Consider the following 17041-nt stretch of genomic DNA (forward strand, 5'->3'; position numbering starts at 1 on the left):
GTGAAATAGTCCTACCATTGCATTTAAGTAGAAGGTTATTGTAAACACTCAAGGTCACAAAATAATTCCATGATACTTTGGAGCAAGAACTTAGCATCCTGAAATATGTTGAATATTCAGAGGAATATTGATCCATCATTCCTGTGTGTGCTGTATAACAAGGCTGTTCAATCCAAGAATTAAAAAATCAGCTTGCCGACATTCCATTTATATATCTCTGCTGACCTGAGAGATGGCCATTTGTTACACTGATGTTGCATGGAGTTGTGATGGTGACAGAAAGGTGAAGCAATGATCTCCTTGTGAAGCAGTGGTGGTAATGGAGTTAGAACACCTCTATTTCACTCTTAGGTAATGTTGCCTAATTACTTTAAAATACACCACCTGTGACCACAGTGCATTAGTAGCAATATGGGAAGTAGAAGTCTGACTTTGAGATTCTTCTGCTTTACTAATTGCATTTTCACTACATAATAAAGAATGTACATAAGGGAGTTGTAACTTCCCCAGTCTAGCCAACAGTTTTTTATTCTTGATGAGTGTATTTATTCAGCTATGATTCTGTCTTGAGCTTTTGTAATTTTATTTATTGCTATGCTTATTTGTAAAAATGAGAAAATCGATAGAGTGTTGGGGGAAGGGAGGTAAAGAATAAGGAAAAAATATCACTCAGAAGCACTACAATAAATTTACTGCACGGTAGAAAACTCCAGAGACAAAAAGTAGATAAATGCCTGATGATAAAGACTGAAGGCAAAATCTGAATCGCTCATTGATTCATCATGTCTTTTCTTCAGTATTTATATAGAGCCAAACAAATAAGATAAAGGGAAGAGATAATCCCAGTAGCCTAATGAGAATTTTACAGTCACCATAAAGACCTACCTTCTAAGGACTGAACACAGTGAAGTGCTCTATAGATTTGTATTTAAGAATGGGGCTATAAGGTGTTGTGGACTCACCTGGGCATTGGATTAGCTTAGCTGTCTTGGGAAACTTCGTAAGTTGTAGCCTGAGCTAAATTCACAATATTGGGGTGTTTTTTTCAGTTTTTTTAAACCTCATTTGTTTTAGTAATGAGGTGATGTGACCATGTCATAAACCCCTCTTTTATCCCTGACCTATTATCTGTATGTATTGATTATTTAGTGAAACAAAATAGAAAAGTGGAGACCTCCATGGTGTGTGGTTACAAGTTTCATGAAAGTACATGGTGAGGAAGGCTGCAGTTATTTAGTGAAACAAAATAGAAAAGTGGAATAAAAAAGATCCTAAATAAAATAGGATCTGGATTCTGAGTTTCAATTACACTTTTTCCAGAGAGAAGAGGGATGTGAATGCCCCGTTGCTCAATGAGATGGTTTTAGTTAAAGTCTGCATGTGTCTAAGTATGACAAATACACAGGAAGACAGTCTTTGTTAGCTCTGCTAAACTAACAGTACTATTCGGGAAGATTGTGTATTTGTGTTATTTTTGTTTGTTGTGCTAAGAGAGAAACTTATGTATTCTCATTTTTTAAGTCTAGTTTGTCATTTAGGGAAACATGCTTTTCAAGAAAGCCAAAAGTCAATATTTATTCATACCCATAGCTTTGCATTCCTTTTCACTGAGGTGGTATATGTGGTCATCAAAGTAGTAGACAATCCTTGGCCTAAATAGCTTGCAGACTGCAGAGACAGACTGCCAAAGTAAAGAGGAAAAGATAGGCTCAGAGATGTGAAAACCACTTTGGTAACTGGCAAAGTTCTGTCGGTGTTTATTGTTTGCAGTGGACCATTGCCAAGTTACAGTTTTGCCTTGCGAACAAAACAAGAAATGAAATTTTTTTTCCTGGCTGGTGCAGAGGTGGAACTTTCCAGGATGAAAAAGACTGAGGATAATTGATTCAAGTCCTCCATACTGTAAATCTCTTCTTAGCTCTTCTGTTGCTGGTTTCACTGGTTTCACTCCTTTGCAGTGCGTTCTCTTTTTCCCTCAAGTCCTCGCAGAGTATCTTGTAGGTGCTTGAAAAGTTCAGATTACTGCTGCTGACCAACACGAGTAAGCAGAAATGTCTTCTGATGCTGCCATGCTGGTTTCACTGTGAACTGCTGTCTCCCCAGAGGCCCTGGCCCAAAGGAGTGCAAGAGGAAGGTATATCAGTTTCTCTAGGAAGACCACTGTTTTATATGGAATGGTTGGTAACATTGAACAAACCTCTTGGTCTCCACAGGATTTACTTTTTTTCTTTATTCTTAACATATTCTTTTTCTCATTATCTGTGCTTGGCTTTTATAGAATAAGCTGTTACTATTTTAGGGACTGGATCTGAAAGACTGATTATTTTCCTTGCTTATGCACCCTGATTCTACAGCTGAACCAAAGCTCTTGCTTTCCCAAGATTTAAATTGGATTTTTATTCAACAACCAAACAGTTTAGAGAGTTTCTGTAATCTCTGCTACTCTGGCTCATTAAGTGCAAAATAATTGTCACTTCCACTCACCCGCATTGAAAAAACAGTCTGTACTAACTTTTCATATAGCTTGAAGGCTGCTTTTGTTCCCCAAAATTAGTTTATGTTTAGCCTATATAAGTTATTCCCCTAGATTCCATGTCCTAGAAAGCTCAGTATTCAAGAGTCCTTGCAAACGCAGAAGAATAACACCAAAGACCCTCTACAAAGGCTTCATTGTAAGACTAAAAGCATTTCCTGTGAATGAGAGCTACACATGGACTTAACACTGCTGGGAGCAAGAACATACAAGGAGAAACCAACTACATAGTGAAGCCAAGACATTACTGTTTTTTAAAGATTTCTTTGTAGAAAGGGAGAAGAGATGTCTTCGCAAGGAGCTCGTGATAATACAGTGTAGCCAAGAACACTAGGGAGAATGTTGTATGGAAGGAAAAAAGGGACCCTTGAAGGAACAGAGGAAGCTCTGAGCTATCTCGGTCTTTATTTTCTACACATTTAGATGAGGTGTGAATGTAACTGATAGGCAAGGCACGCTGCCTCTTCTGCAGAAAGGGATTACAGTGGGATACAATGTTTCCTTACTCCTACATTACGGTGCCCGTTCAAAGGGGTAGCAGAGCACAACTTAAACTAATGTCATTCCTAAGGAATATGCTGTAGGGCTTCTCCCTAGAGCATTCTCTCTAGAGCAGACAATGAATGCCTATAAGGAATCTCCAGTAATTGTTGCCAGAACTACATGGAAAGTGGTATGTATTTTGCACAAACTTTTTTTCTTAAGAAATAAAAAAATCATCCTTGATAAATGTGAATGGAAATAATAGCGGAAAACAGTAGAAACTCAGGAGCAGATGCTGATTTTAAGTTAAACTTTAAAATGTCTTTCCACCAAAAAAAACCCCATCAAACCAAAAAACCAACAGCCCTTCAGCCCCCCAAAAAACCAAACCCCAAACATTTATCTAAAGTGTTTTTTCCTCATATGAAAGTTCATCTACCTTGGATAGCTTTAGACAAACTCATATTTGTATTGACAGGGAATTCTTACATCGATGCAAGATAGCAGTAACTTCAGCCTGAAAATACGTTAAGGAGATTCTATGTCATCCTTTCTCATATTAAATATTACTGCACTTATGTAATTTTGGAAAGTATTAACATTCAGTACAATGTTTCTCAGATGGCGGAGGGAGTTTGATGCTCTTTCTGTAGTGTTTTAAAGATGAAATAAAAATTAGAATTGTATGTTCTCTGCAATATAGGCTTAATTGCTCAGTTCCATAAATAAGGTTGGCCAAGGGATGGTTTCTTAACCAGAATGGATCTAGTAGTCTATTTGTCTTAGAGCATGGTAGGATCTCATACTTATTTTGCTGAACAAAGACAGAGCAGTGGGCTTGTTTGTGCCAACCCTCACCTCTTCTCTGTGCAACAAAATACGAGGCGGTTTTCTTGAGACTAGTGACCAGCTTACCTTCTATGTATCTCTGACCACAAGCAGTAGGAGGAGGACAAGAACTACACTCTACTGTCTCATTTTTAACTGAGCTCAGAGCTCCAGGAAAAAGAGGGCAGTGTCTACTAGCCTTGATTTTGATCACCTCTCCATTGCTGATCCATAGGATCATCACCTCGGTTTTATCTCTAAAATGCATTTGGCTGAAGCAAGCTCCAGAGTTGATGTTTAATTATTTCTCAGTGCAGGAATTCAAGCTTTGTTGCATGTGTCTGTATGAGGTATTTATTCAGCTGGTGGAGAAATTTCCATGGTATTTAGAAAGGATAAACTCTGAGGATACCTCCTTCTCTGTCAGGTTAAGGGTAGGACTGTCAGGGCTTTTCATACCTTTTTGTTCCATTCTGTTTTAGCTAATGACACCTTGCTCATGTTTCCTCTTCCCTAAAGCCTTAGTGATGAATCTTGTAGCTGTTGGGCCAATCTGATTACATGCTGAACCACACTGATGTAATCTTGTTCTTTCTCTTTTCTTGACCTTTCCACCTCTTTTCTCCATACATTCAGTCTCTCATTTTTATAAGAAAACCCAGAACATACTCATTCTCTAATCATAATGACCTTGGAGTCTCAGTCAATGAGAAGCTACCTCATTTTGCATTCTAAACCATAATTAGTGTCAGTCAATGTCAATGGCACGAGAAGCAGTTACACACAAGAAAGGTCAGAGACAGTTCCTTGGACTGAGTGCATGGTGGGATACGTGGGTGTCCACTAGCTGAAATCTGAAATTTGTGTATATGAGTAATCTAACAGGATACTCAACCTCATCATGTAGTTGCCAGGTACAATTTCAGATCATAGTTTTTTTCACGTTACAGTATTAGTTTTGATAACCATGCAGAGACAGATGGCATTTTGTCGGCTTTCCAAAGCAGAGGAATAATTTGCCGAGCTGTAGCTAGTGTAATGAGAAGCCAAGTAAGTTGAAGATGAGGTAAAACCAAAGCATCTGTTGGTCCTTTTGTGCCAACTTTCAGATGCCACAGACAAACTAATATTTCCACATAAAAAAGTAGTGACTGTTACAGATTTGTGTAAAAAAGATGGCATTTGGTAACAATGCCACAACAGATGTTGTTGAGTCCATGCTTGATTTTTACTACTGCTCTGTGCATTTTTTGGAAGAGATACGTGCTCTGCACAGCTTGTATGGAGTATGTTCATTATAAAATTTAATTTTTCAGGAAACAATGAGTTGGAAAATTTGTAGCTAATCTGATATTGTCCTCCTTTATCATGTTTCCTTAGTGGTTAGGGAGGAAAAGTTTATTCTTGTTTGATTCCTTTTCAATCTTCTTTATGTGAGAGAACTCTCTATACATATAACTATATACTGTATATAATATAAAAATCTTAAAAGAGAGCTCTCTATTAAAATACGACTAAAAATTTGAGGTAACTTGCATTATCTAATATTACATTTTCCCGCACGTGTCATGGAAAACGTGTAATTATATCTTCTCTATTCAAAGAAATCCTTCTCTTCACCTTAATCCTATTCTTTCTCATCTTCTTTGATGACAGAGAACAATGTTTCAAAAGTTCCCCTTTAAGAGCAAAGCTTGTAAAAAGAAACCCATGGAATACTATAGCTTACTTGACTCCCTCTCCTTGGTAATAGATGTGGCAACTTAATAAAAGCAGCCTCTATCTAGGTCAAAATTATTTGAGGCATGCATACTTCACCTGAAATATTTTGTACTAAATACCTGCTGTGATGTGGTGTACTGTGCGCAGCCTGCATTGTGTGCTGAGAGCGCGAGAGCCCAATGCCGGTGGGTGAAGGGACCACTTACTCCTCACAGGTGTGGGCCTGAAAAAACATCTAAATGTTTCTGTCCAAGCCCTTCCGGGAAATAGAGACAGCAGGCCCGTGGGTCAGAGAGAGGGAAGCTGAGGAGAGAAAAACAGCAATTGGGAGACAGTAGAGAAAGGAAGCAGGGTCCCCCAGGGACCGGAGAATCCCACCGCGTGACTGGGTGTAAACTTCAAACAAAGGGATCCGATGCTAAACAGATGCTCGTTTTTCTTTTGCCCCTGCTGCTTTTTCTTCGTTGGTTGTGGACAGTGGTGCAAATGTTGCTTTGCTGGGTGCAGGGGTGGGGAGGAATGAACGCAGGTGTGGCTTTTTGTTCAGTGGGCTGTCTTGCTCCCAGGGAGCAGCAGGGGTTTGCTCTTGCGAAGTCTATCAGCACGACTGAACCATTGCCAGGAGTCAGAAATCCAGTTTGAGACAAAAATTGCAACACATAAACTGGACAGAGGTTGAATCTGAGAGGCAAAGATATAATTTGTTGATTAGAGAAACACAGAGCTGAATTTGATTGATTCTTTTTGATACCTGAAGCCCAGAAGCAAGAAAGATCGAAACCCTGAGATTATAAAGTACTTTCACAATGGATTAGCAGATGCTCACAGCCAAGGGAGTACTCTTAGACCTTGCCAATTCTTCAAAACAGTTTTGTCTGCCAACCAACATTACCTCTGCCTTATCCACACTGAACTGAAGTCTCACGTGCTTTCATCTAGTACCAGATTTTTACCAAGTATTGTAAGAACAAGCATTTTTCTTGCAGTAGAGTTACTTCGCTGACTTTCTCACCATTTCATCGCATTTGAAAGGGTGCTTAAAACACACAGTAAGAGACTACAATTACCATGTTTTGTACAATCATCATTGAGTTTAAATTGATTATCCTAATGGAGATTTGCTATTTTCAAAACTCTGTCGTCTCTCTGGTTTTATAGAGTGTTTTGTAGATTGCTGGTGCCTTACAGTTCTTACATATTCTGTTTTCATTGCATTTATTTCCTTATGAGTGTGAAACATTGTCTCGTGGGTTTGGGTATTTAAACTAAACCTTCTTAAGCACTGTGTTCAGTACTAAATATTAGTGCACGGAAGTCTACTAGTGTGCAAGAATAGAATAAATACATTTAAGATAGAGAGAGAGAAAGAAACAGCATCTAACTTTTTACTTCTGCACCTGTACAGGAAAATCCAGCTCATTCAGTGTTCTTTATCATGCTTGAGTGTTCATTTATTCAATATACCATCTGGAATAACTTTTCTTCCTCTTAGATACTCTACCCAAAAACCTTCCTTAGATAAAATTAATGCTGGTAATATCTTTGGATGTTATCCTTGGAGACAGTTTGGGTTCCTTTATGTAAAGTACTTTAAAACGTTTGTCTAAGGCCAGAAATTACAACATCTTAGAATATTTGTGTCTTTGTAATGTGAAAGCTGAAGTTAAATGGGGAGATGAGTAGGGGTGTTCATGGTTGTCTAGAGAAAGAAATGATGCTGTGTGGTGATACACAATAAACTTGGGTTCAGCTTCCTAGCTGTCCAAGGACTTCTTGCAGATTAGTTAACTTTATTTTCTATTTTATTTTATGTGTCTGTGTTTTTTGATTGTGTGTGTGTTTAATTAAGGAATGGTTTATGTTTTTCCTTCTGGCACAATGAGAGGCTTAAAAACCACTGAAAATTCTGAAAGACTTGGATCCAACAGGAAAGATTAAGCCTGTACTAGAGCACAATCCACTGAAACCACTGCTTTCCTGGATTTATCAAAACTGCAGGTTATTTTTAAAAACAAATAACTAAAGACATAAAGGCAAAGGCAGAAAAATTAGCTAATCATACTGGAAATAAGTGGTCATAATTGTGATCTTGAATAGAAAAATTCTGGCAAATCAAAATACAGATTTAAAATTTGCAAGTTTAATCAGTATAAGAATATTTTTAGAAATTAAGAAGATGAGCATATAAATATCACACTTCAAATGTGATATCATTAAAGATGATCCAATAAGCTAATACAATTTTGTTCTGCATCACTTTTCTTAAGTACTGTTTTGCTTTAATACCGACCATAATAGATGACTATACTTGTAGTATATCATAGATTACATTTGTTAGAATAACATTCTGATGAGCCACTTGTACAGTGGCAGCTTGAAGTAGATTTAATCCTTTTTCTTGAACTGTTATTCTTCTGCATGTTCTCTCTGCTGTGGTTTCCACTGACTCCTGTTTGCTAATGATAGATTTTATTAATGCCAGTTAGAATACATTGGTCTGCTAGGTTTAAAGCAAATATGTTAATAACATTTTCAACCTTAACACAATGAATATCGAGCAAATAATTACGTATACAATTCCAAATACAAGGTCACTTCAGCCTATGGAGCTTGTCATTTGTGAGTTTCGTGCAATGTTTTGTTAGACTACTATTTATAAACCATTTTGCCACTCAGGGTGCATTATTTCCTATTTCAGGTAGTGAATTTCAGTCAAAGAAGCATCCTTTGCACCAAGGACCAGTTAAAATAAGATAGTAATGCTAAAGGTAATAGTTATGGGCTCCAGGGGTCTTCTCTTTGCATCAGCAGGAGCTTTTGCTGCAACCAAAGTAAACACCGGTGGAAAGAAAAAGGCAAAAGTCTAGCACTCTCCACTCATATTCATGAAGTTGAGTAGTAATATATGAGGATGAGGACTAGGTCCCCATCTTGCATCACTCAGCACAGTGAAGTTCTTCTCAGTTGAAACAAAAGCATCCATAGCATGAAAATTCTGCCCATAGATTCCCAGTTTAAAGTAAAATCAGGAGTCCTGGTTTTACTTGGGGAAAAAAAAAAAAAAAAGTAGATCTACTGTAAAGTGTTCATTCAATTGTTAAATCTCTCCCACAAAATAGGATTCAGCTCATATCTGGTATTTCTTTTCCCAAAGGACTACATTGTTTTTATGGGCTGTATGGGTAGGTGGCATTGCACCTGACAGCTAATCAGTTAATGGTTTGAACGGCATTAGGCTATTTCAGAGTACTGGATCTAGTTGTCAGCTGTTGTAAATTGGCATCAGCTGAGTTATTTTTGTTCAGTGATGTTTTATCCAGAGATTGCAGTTCTACTGTTTAGAAATGTTCCAGCTATAATTTTTTCCAATTTGAGGTGTAATTCATGGCTTTCATATGAAATATATTTAGCTGGGAAGCAGGCTAAGTTCTGGCATCTCCTCTCATCTCTTGGCATATCCCTCTAAGGATTGTGCTAGGTGTACTGTCTCTCTGGCTCACCCTTCTTTCCCTAATCATGTCCTCCTGGAAGGATCATGATATCCCAAGGGCAGGGGATACTATTAGACTTTCAGAGTTACTTTAGGCCTAAGAATTGTGTATGTGTGCACTTTGTGTTTGTTACTTTGGGATGACCCAGAAATATGCTCTTGTGGCAATGAAGGCCAACAGGCTACTGGATTGCACAAGGAAGAGCAATAACAGCAGCTCGAGGGAGGTAATATTCCACCTACTCAGTACTAGTGAGGTCACATCTGGTGTGCTGTATCCAGATCTTGGCTCCCCAGTACAAGACCTGGGCTTACTGGAGAAAGTCCAGCAAAGGACTGTGAAAATGATTAATGGATTGGAGCATCTGCCATAGGAGGAGAGGCTGAGACAGCTGGGACTGTAGCTTGGAGAAGAGGAAACTCAGGAGGACCTTACCAGCCTATATGAATATCTGATGGGGGATAGTCTGTGCTGGACTCTTCTCAGGGTTGCTCAGTGACAGAACAAGAGGCAATAGGCACAAACAAATACTGGAGATTCCATTTAAGCACAAGAAAAATCTTTTTTTATTGTGAGGGTGGTCTGGCAGAGAACAGATTGCTCAGAAGCTATGGAGTCCACATCCTTGGAGATACTCAAAACCTGACCGGACGCATTCTGCTCTAGCTGAATCTGCTCTGAGCAGGTCGTGGGACTGTCTGGTCTTCCCACTTTTGGTGTCATGTAATGAGACCTCAGACCCTGCTACAGTAAGTTTGTTGCAAATGCAATAGTAGATCTCTGGCATCCTATCTGCTTTCATGCCCATCTGCTAGAATGGCATTATGCCCACTCAGAAGGTGCTCTGCCAGTTTCAACAAGGCACAGGTGCCAACCAAGCATAGATTTAGAAAGATCCTCCTGGTAGTAAGTAATGCCAAATTAGGCCCACATGCTTCATTACGAGGGATCACATCTGTTGAGGCTTGTGGGCATTGTACCATCAATTATAGCCTTTATCCTCTCTTTCTCTTTCCCGAAAGCTTTAGTGAATGGAAAGCAAAATTTATGAGCCAATCAAGTGCCTTGAGAAAATCTGGTTTTTTCCCTAGTGATCTCCATCTTGAAATCTCAGATTTCAAGCTGCTTGTGTTTATATCCCTGTTAGACATACTCCAGTATACACTAGACTTATTTGTGAAGGCAACAAGAGAAAAGACACTGGAAAATATATTCTTTCTTGTCACTTAATGCTACAAGACAAGGTTCATGTCCAATTCATTTGATAACTGTTAGACCCTAAAGCATTATTTGAACTAGTACCTTCATTTAGTGGAAGAAAACACACTATTCGGTTGTTATGCATCAAGTTTCACTTAGGTGTCCAAGAGATCACAAGCCTCAATCTACTGGCCACTGTGGTACGAGTTTTATGTTGTGTGTGAGACCTCAAGAGATTATATTGCTCCAAACACTCTATGAGAAGAATTGAGGACCCAGGAACATCTGTTAAGCCCTCTTGCTTGAAGAAACCTGGGCCTGTGTAGGTAAAGATGAGTGGCAAAGTACTGACTTAGTGCTGCCTACTTCACTCAGGAATCTGTGCCTCCAGTAGTCTATAAGATATTTGTCCTTCATGTCACATAGGCTAACTTGGGAATTTGCTATGCCAGGAAGACGTCTCCTGAGTCTTCTCACTGTTGGCCCTGAGTTATCTTGGCCTCTGCTCAATGGGTTTCCTTCAGGATTTCTCTAAACTAGACCTAGAGTTTAACATGTTACATCATTTAAACACAACTGAGTAATGCTAGAGCAGGGGTGAAGACCGCAATGCAATGAAACGTGTAGAGCAGAGTGTTCTAGATAACATGATTAGGACTGACAGCCTGGACTCTCCGTAGTGTTTCATTATTTACCTTAGGGTGTAGCTGACGGGAGGGGGGCACTGCTTTGTACCTGTCTACACCTCGTATTTACCGTGATGGGAATTGGCTTGTGTTAATTGGCAGTCAGCTTAATTTGAGTTACACCAGACATAAAAGCACAAGCCCAAACAAAGCCCTGTGATCTGTCAGCGTGTGCTCGTTCCTCGTTCAGGCAGGAAGTTTGCAAGGCAAGGCAGCACTGCCTCCCACCCCTGCCTGCACAGGCAGCATGGGGGGCCCGTCAGAGGTTCAGGCGCTGAGCTCCAACTGGTGTCGTGTTGTTCTGACTGTGCCTCGTGCCGCTTTGGCTGATGGGCAAACCAGCTGTGGTACATACCAGTAATATAAAGCATCATCATCTTGATGGTATTTATTCCACTTTTACATCGTTAAGAGCAATATGTTTTAAAATATTGGTGAGTCCTACAAACTGAGTTTTATTCTCATAATGATACAAATATCGATATCTGAACTGTCCATTATTTATGCACCATTAGGTATTCCGCTCATGGCCTTTTCCCGCATCTTTCCATCTCAGCTTGGAGATCATGTGCTGTCATATGGCCTGTCTATTCTTTAAGAGTTAAAACAATAAAAATAGCGCAGCAGGGTCTTGTCCATAAACAATGGAAACATTGCTCCAAATTCAGTGCTATTTCTGTTTTTATTATGTGATCACTTCTTTGTTGTTAATCACTTGCCCTACTTAATTCATTCATTATACTCAAAAGCTTTGAGATTAAACCCCCAGGCAGGATAGCTTCATATGAATCCTTTCTTTTTTATCTGTTCCAAGTTAGATTAAGTCTAGGTCCTGTTTAATGAGGTGCCACTTGCTGGCTTTTCATGCAGAAAGAATTCCTCATACTCAGCGGTATGTATATACCATATAAATTATAAAGTATTTTACATTTTTTCTGAATTTCTAACTAATATGTCCTGCAGAAAACAGTTATTACAAGTTTCCTGGGATATGAGTGGTTGGCTACTTTATGATTAATTTTTTTTTCTTTTAGTGATGAACCTTGCTGTTAATTTTTTCAATTATTGAATTTATTTTTTTCTTTAAATATGTCATTTCATGGCAATTTTGTTATTAATGGCAGTGTTAAAAATTCTTATTTGTATATACTTGCAACTCAGCAAGTCAGTTTTTGGTCTTCACTTGCCATGCAGCGTTAGCAGCTTACCCATACCTGGTAATGCTTTGGTGTTTATGGCCAGGGAGGGCCAATGTGTTGTAGGCATGGCAAGTTTATGGTCAACAATAGTTCAGGGAGCGCAATGGGGCTCTCACTTCACAGTCTGAGTAATAAAGTACTTTATATGACCACATTGACTGGGGTTAGGCTTCACCATGGGAAGGCTCTGCATCTTTACTGAGATGTCTTTGTTGCTTTGCTGTTGGGCTCCTTCACAGCTCTGTCCTCTGGTTAAGAAACTGTTCCATATTGGCGGATTCCTAATACTAATGACGCTTTCTATAGGTTTGTGGAACTGCTTGTACCGATCCAACTTTGGTGATTTCACAATGGACCCATATCCATGGTTTCGGCTTTAGAACATTCTTTGCAATACAAAAAACCTGTTTGGTTGAAAATACCATGCACAGATCTAATGTCATCCCTTATGTATATGTTCACACGGGTTGCAGACGGTGTGTTTCTTTATGCTAACCATGAGTGTTGAGATAGATATAGACATATATAAGGGGAGTCTGGCTATACTGCCAAATCCCATTTTTCTGAAAATTGAGGACACATCCATTTTCACAGTTTTATTTCAAGACAGGGAATCAGAAAACAAAATCGAAGTTCTGCTATTTTTGTAAAAGCTTACAGATAAGTGGTAGGTTACATTTAATGATGAAACAGAAGCTTTGTCCTGCTGAGAGAAAGTAATCACAAATAGTGACTATCGTGAAATGGCTTCTAAAAATCTTTTTTTCAGATTTTAAGACTGAACACCTCACAGAAATGGGAGGCAGCAGTGATGTCTATCCAGGACTGATTATGTTCCTTGATCTCCAGAGAGATCTTGTCCTCACTTTTGCCTGCTGAGTTTAGGAGTTTGGTTACCTTACTCCAAAATAAAGCTGCTCTTGAAAGGTTACTCTAATTATGTTAGTTACACTGAACTAAGCATTACTTATGCTAAACTGCTTATGTTGAATTATGCCAATTTAGGCAGTGGTTTTCCATGGAGTTCCTGAATGTGTCTGCTCATTTAAAGATACGCTGTAATCCTCTACCTATATTTCTTGTGACTTTTGAACAGTTCATCTGGCCTAATGTAGTCAGTCATACAAGGTCTTGGCTTTAGGCCTTTCTTCAGTACTGGTTAACTTTGTTCTTTTATGAAGTTTTTGCAAGAATTTTTCTAATTATTTTTATATAAGAGAAAACTGTGGCTTGCTCTGTGTGGCTCTTGGATCCTTCCATCTTGTCATGTTTCTTGGATTTTTTATTATTTCACCGTAAGGACAGTTGGGAGTCTAGCGTTAAGAAATTTATATCCAGCAAAAATAATAACTAATAACTGGTAGCATTTTCTGTTAACTGTGATCTGGATTAGTTTTGCAGCTAGGAAGTATTTTTATTGTTACAAGTCCTACTGCTGATACTCAAAGTAAGAATCAACGTAAAGTTTCATATTGAAGATTAATATTCAGGAGAAAGAGGAGAGGGACATCAATCTTTTCTTTTTCAGTTCTTAATCTGTAAGTGTTGATTTTGAGAACACTGATGGATACTTAGCTGGGAGAGAATGGAAGAATCGAGTTTAACTACAACTAAATATTAGATTCAAGCAATGGCTTACAATTTACTCTTTCTTCTGAAGGAGTTGCCAGTCAAAACGAATGAATACTAATTGCAGTAGAAAGGATATTTGACTCAGATGGAATATTAGAGTTAAGCACACTTTTGATAATGCTTTGCAGAATCAAAGGTTGCAAACTACTTAGTATTTTTTTTTATAGATATATATGAAGAATATGCAGAAGGAGTAGATGGCTCAGCGTCGGTAAAAACAGAATAATTTTACTCTTCTGAAATATCTATGGATATTCAAACATTATGAATGCAAGTACTGGTACATAAATATAATCTCCTAATAGATGCTAGACAGTCCTCCACTGTGAATCAATAAAAAAACCTTCTATGTTCATGTCATTAAAAAGTTCAAAGTACAGAACAAATTAACCAATTGTTTTCCTTCCTTCAGCCCTCTGTTGCTAGGCTGTACCACTTATGGCTTGTGAGACATCCAGACCTGGAATGGAAATAGCAACCAGAGTTGCAATGCTTTCAGCTCAAGGGACTGGTGGTGTTTCACAGTAAGCTTGCCCCCCACAGCCAGCTTTAGAGAAGAGATCGGTAGCTTTTCAACTGCGTAGTGTGATGTTATCAAATATTTTGAACTGTAATCTTGCAATTACTATTAATGTTGCATTAAAAGATTATTTAATGAAGGAGATCATGCAGAGAACAAGCAATATAATGGCTCCAAGCAGCTTGCCTCCCACATACCTGGAAAAACTCCCTACTGCTACAGAGGGAGGAAGAACAGTTTGTGCCAGTTCTAAACAATAGGTTTCACACTAAATCTGTTAAGACCTGTTGCTTTTGGCAACAAAACCTTACTCAAAGGCACGCATTTAAATTTTAAAAAGTGGAGCTCGGTGATTAAAGACAAACACGGAATATTCTAGCTTCTGCTGTGCATTGTTTAGTATTCAAAGGCAGTTGTGGAGGTGTTGGCTGTCTGGGTGTTGCTCTCCAGCATGTGTTGTTTAACCTCTCTAAGCATTTCATGGCTAGATCATGTTCTGACAAAAATGAGGGTAATTCTAAAGCAGATGAAGTTGCTCTAGTGCAAAACTTGTTGGAGTAACTGAAGAGCTTTAGTTCTACTTTGAACTGAAATATTTCATGTTGTAAATTTATGCGTCTGTTGCTTTAGTGCTCAGTTGGCAGGACTCTAACACAGTGCATCTTGCTTTGGTATCTATGACAATGTCTGCCTGGTGTTTCTTAAGCCTTCACTTGATGTATTTCTTTTTTCTGTGCAACACACCAAAAGCTGAGTAGTGTGATGGCGTTAATCGTTTGGCTAAATCTAGACAAGCCAGTGGCTGCACAGAGAGTTCTAGGTGACAGATACTTTCAGAAATTGGTCCACATTAAAGAACATGTAAAATATGGGGACATTATAAACAAATTAACAGACCTGCACCAAAAATAATAATCAAAAGAAAAGATTACTAGAACTTGTAAAATCACAATGATGATCTGAGGCCACAGGCAGAGCGTGCTTTGTAAGAAGATGGCTCTTTCTTTATTTCTAAAGTTTTGTTTTTATCCTCCAGTACAGCAAAACTGGACAGATATTCCACATGAACTCGTCCTTGCGTCATGATTTGTAGATGCAGAAAATCCTCCAGGCTGTTCCACCCTCCAAAGAAATGGGTGTTAGGGCACAACACCATGTTTCTGGTTTAACAATAACTTTACAGAGGGCTGTTGTGTCAGGGTTTTTTTCCTGTAAACTGAAAAACATCACCAGGCTGTGATAATGCGAACGCTTTCATATATTGATTGAGTTCCTGCTGTCTTGCTTGTCAGTGCCTCACTCTATAAAGCCTCATCAGGTACCTGCAAAATGGTGCCATAACAATAGAGCTGACTATTTATCTACTTTTGGATACCCATCCCTTTGTGTTTTACATTAGTTGGGTTTGGGGTAATTAATATCTCAAGTTTCTCCATCGTGACAATTGTAGGTTGCTCTGTCCTGACTTTGTCTTTTCCTTGCATCATGGAATTTGGGCAAAGCATGTCCAAAATGTCACATTTCAAACTATGCACAAGGAAGGCCAGGGATTTAACTGGCCTTTAATTCTCTACATATAGGGAGATTGGACCTGCTTTACTGGTGTGCAAATACCCAGTAGCACTTGTAATCCAAGACATAGCCTGGATTTTCCCCTTACAGATCTCAGTGAACTTGCTGGTGAGTACTCATTCTGCTTAAACATAGTTTATAGGAAAATCAAATAAAAAATAAATAACTTCACCTCTATTTTTCCTAACATTTTTTCTTTTTATCTTGTTTTCTGCTCACTGTGAGTAAAGCCATTCGGACAAATTTATTACTAAGCAAAATAAAACCCTACCTCTGATAAAATTGACTGGTTAGACTGGAAATATAGTGTTCCTAGCCATTTCTTTACATATTTGAAGTTCAGTGTTTCCATCCAATTCATTAAACAGTAAGCCTGCTTTCCTCTCATCTTTATTTGTGAGTGCATTTACAGACCATAAATAATTAGGAATAATATTTGAAACAACAGCCTTTGGGTTTATATTAATCAAGGAGAAAAGGGTTAGTAGTGAAATTTTATGGGATAAGCACAACTATCAATAGAAGATCATTCCTGCTGTACTCTTTTATTTTTTTTCTAAGACACCTATTCACATTAGAAATCCAATATTTTGCAGGAAAAGTACAGTATTTTCTCAGTGCATGATGTATTTTTTAAATGAAAATAATATTGTGTTTAACCTCACAATGTCTTTGGGGAAAAGATTGGTTTAATTTAACCTCTTTTACATATGAGAAAATTGCCTAAGTGATTTCAGGGCATATGGCCTAGAAATGGAACTGCATGTATTGAATAAGTTCCAGCACAATTTCATGTGCTCTTCTTTTACTGCATCTTTGTTGATACAGAGGACAAATTAATTCAGTCTTCCGAGTAAGTAACCCTGAGTACATTTAAAGACTCCCTGTCTCTTCCTCTATAGCAATGATTTTCTATGGTATCTGTATTCCACTGGGCACTGAAATCTTAAAAAATAGCCATAAATTCATGAGCACATGAGGGAGTTTTCCTGCAAACTGGCCAAACTGTTGGAATAGTTGCTAGAGGGAAGAAAATATTATCATGGATTTCAATATATTGAAAACTATAGCCCAATTAATTTTTGATTGTTTTCTTTTATGATACATTTTTCTCAGTAAACCATTGCTGGCCATGTGCTGTCTCTCATTCCTTCCCTTACTTTATAGATTAAACA

General features: G+C 38.3%; 1 protein-coding gene across 1 annotated transcript in view; it reads left to right on the forward strand.

Annotated features, from left to right (window-relative positions):
* The window catches only part of FMR1NB (FMR1 neighbor), a 56781-nt gene extending 40578 nt beyond the window's left edge, over positions 1-16203 (forward strand). The window contains exon 7 of the mRNA XM_054075836.1: positions 14187-16203. The gene's annotated coding sequence lies outside the window, so the exon portion shown is untranslated. The remainder of the gene's footprint in view (positions 1-14186) is intronic.
* Positions 16204-17041: the final 838 nt, after the last annotated feature.

Source organism: Cuculus canorus, chromosome 10 (assembly GCF_017976375.1).
Source record: "Cuculus canorus isolate bCucCan1 chromosome 10, bCucCan1.pri, whole genome shotgun sequence".
In the NCBI taxonomy this organism is placed as follows: domain Eukaryota; kingdom Metazoa; phylum Chordata; class Aves; order Cuculiformes; family Cuculidae; genus Cuculus; species Cuculus canorus.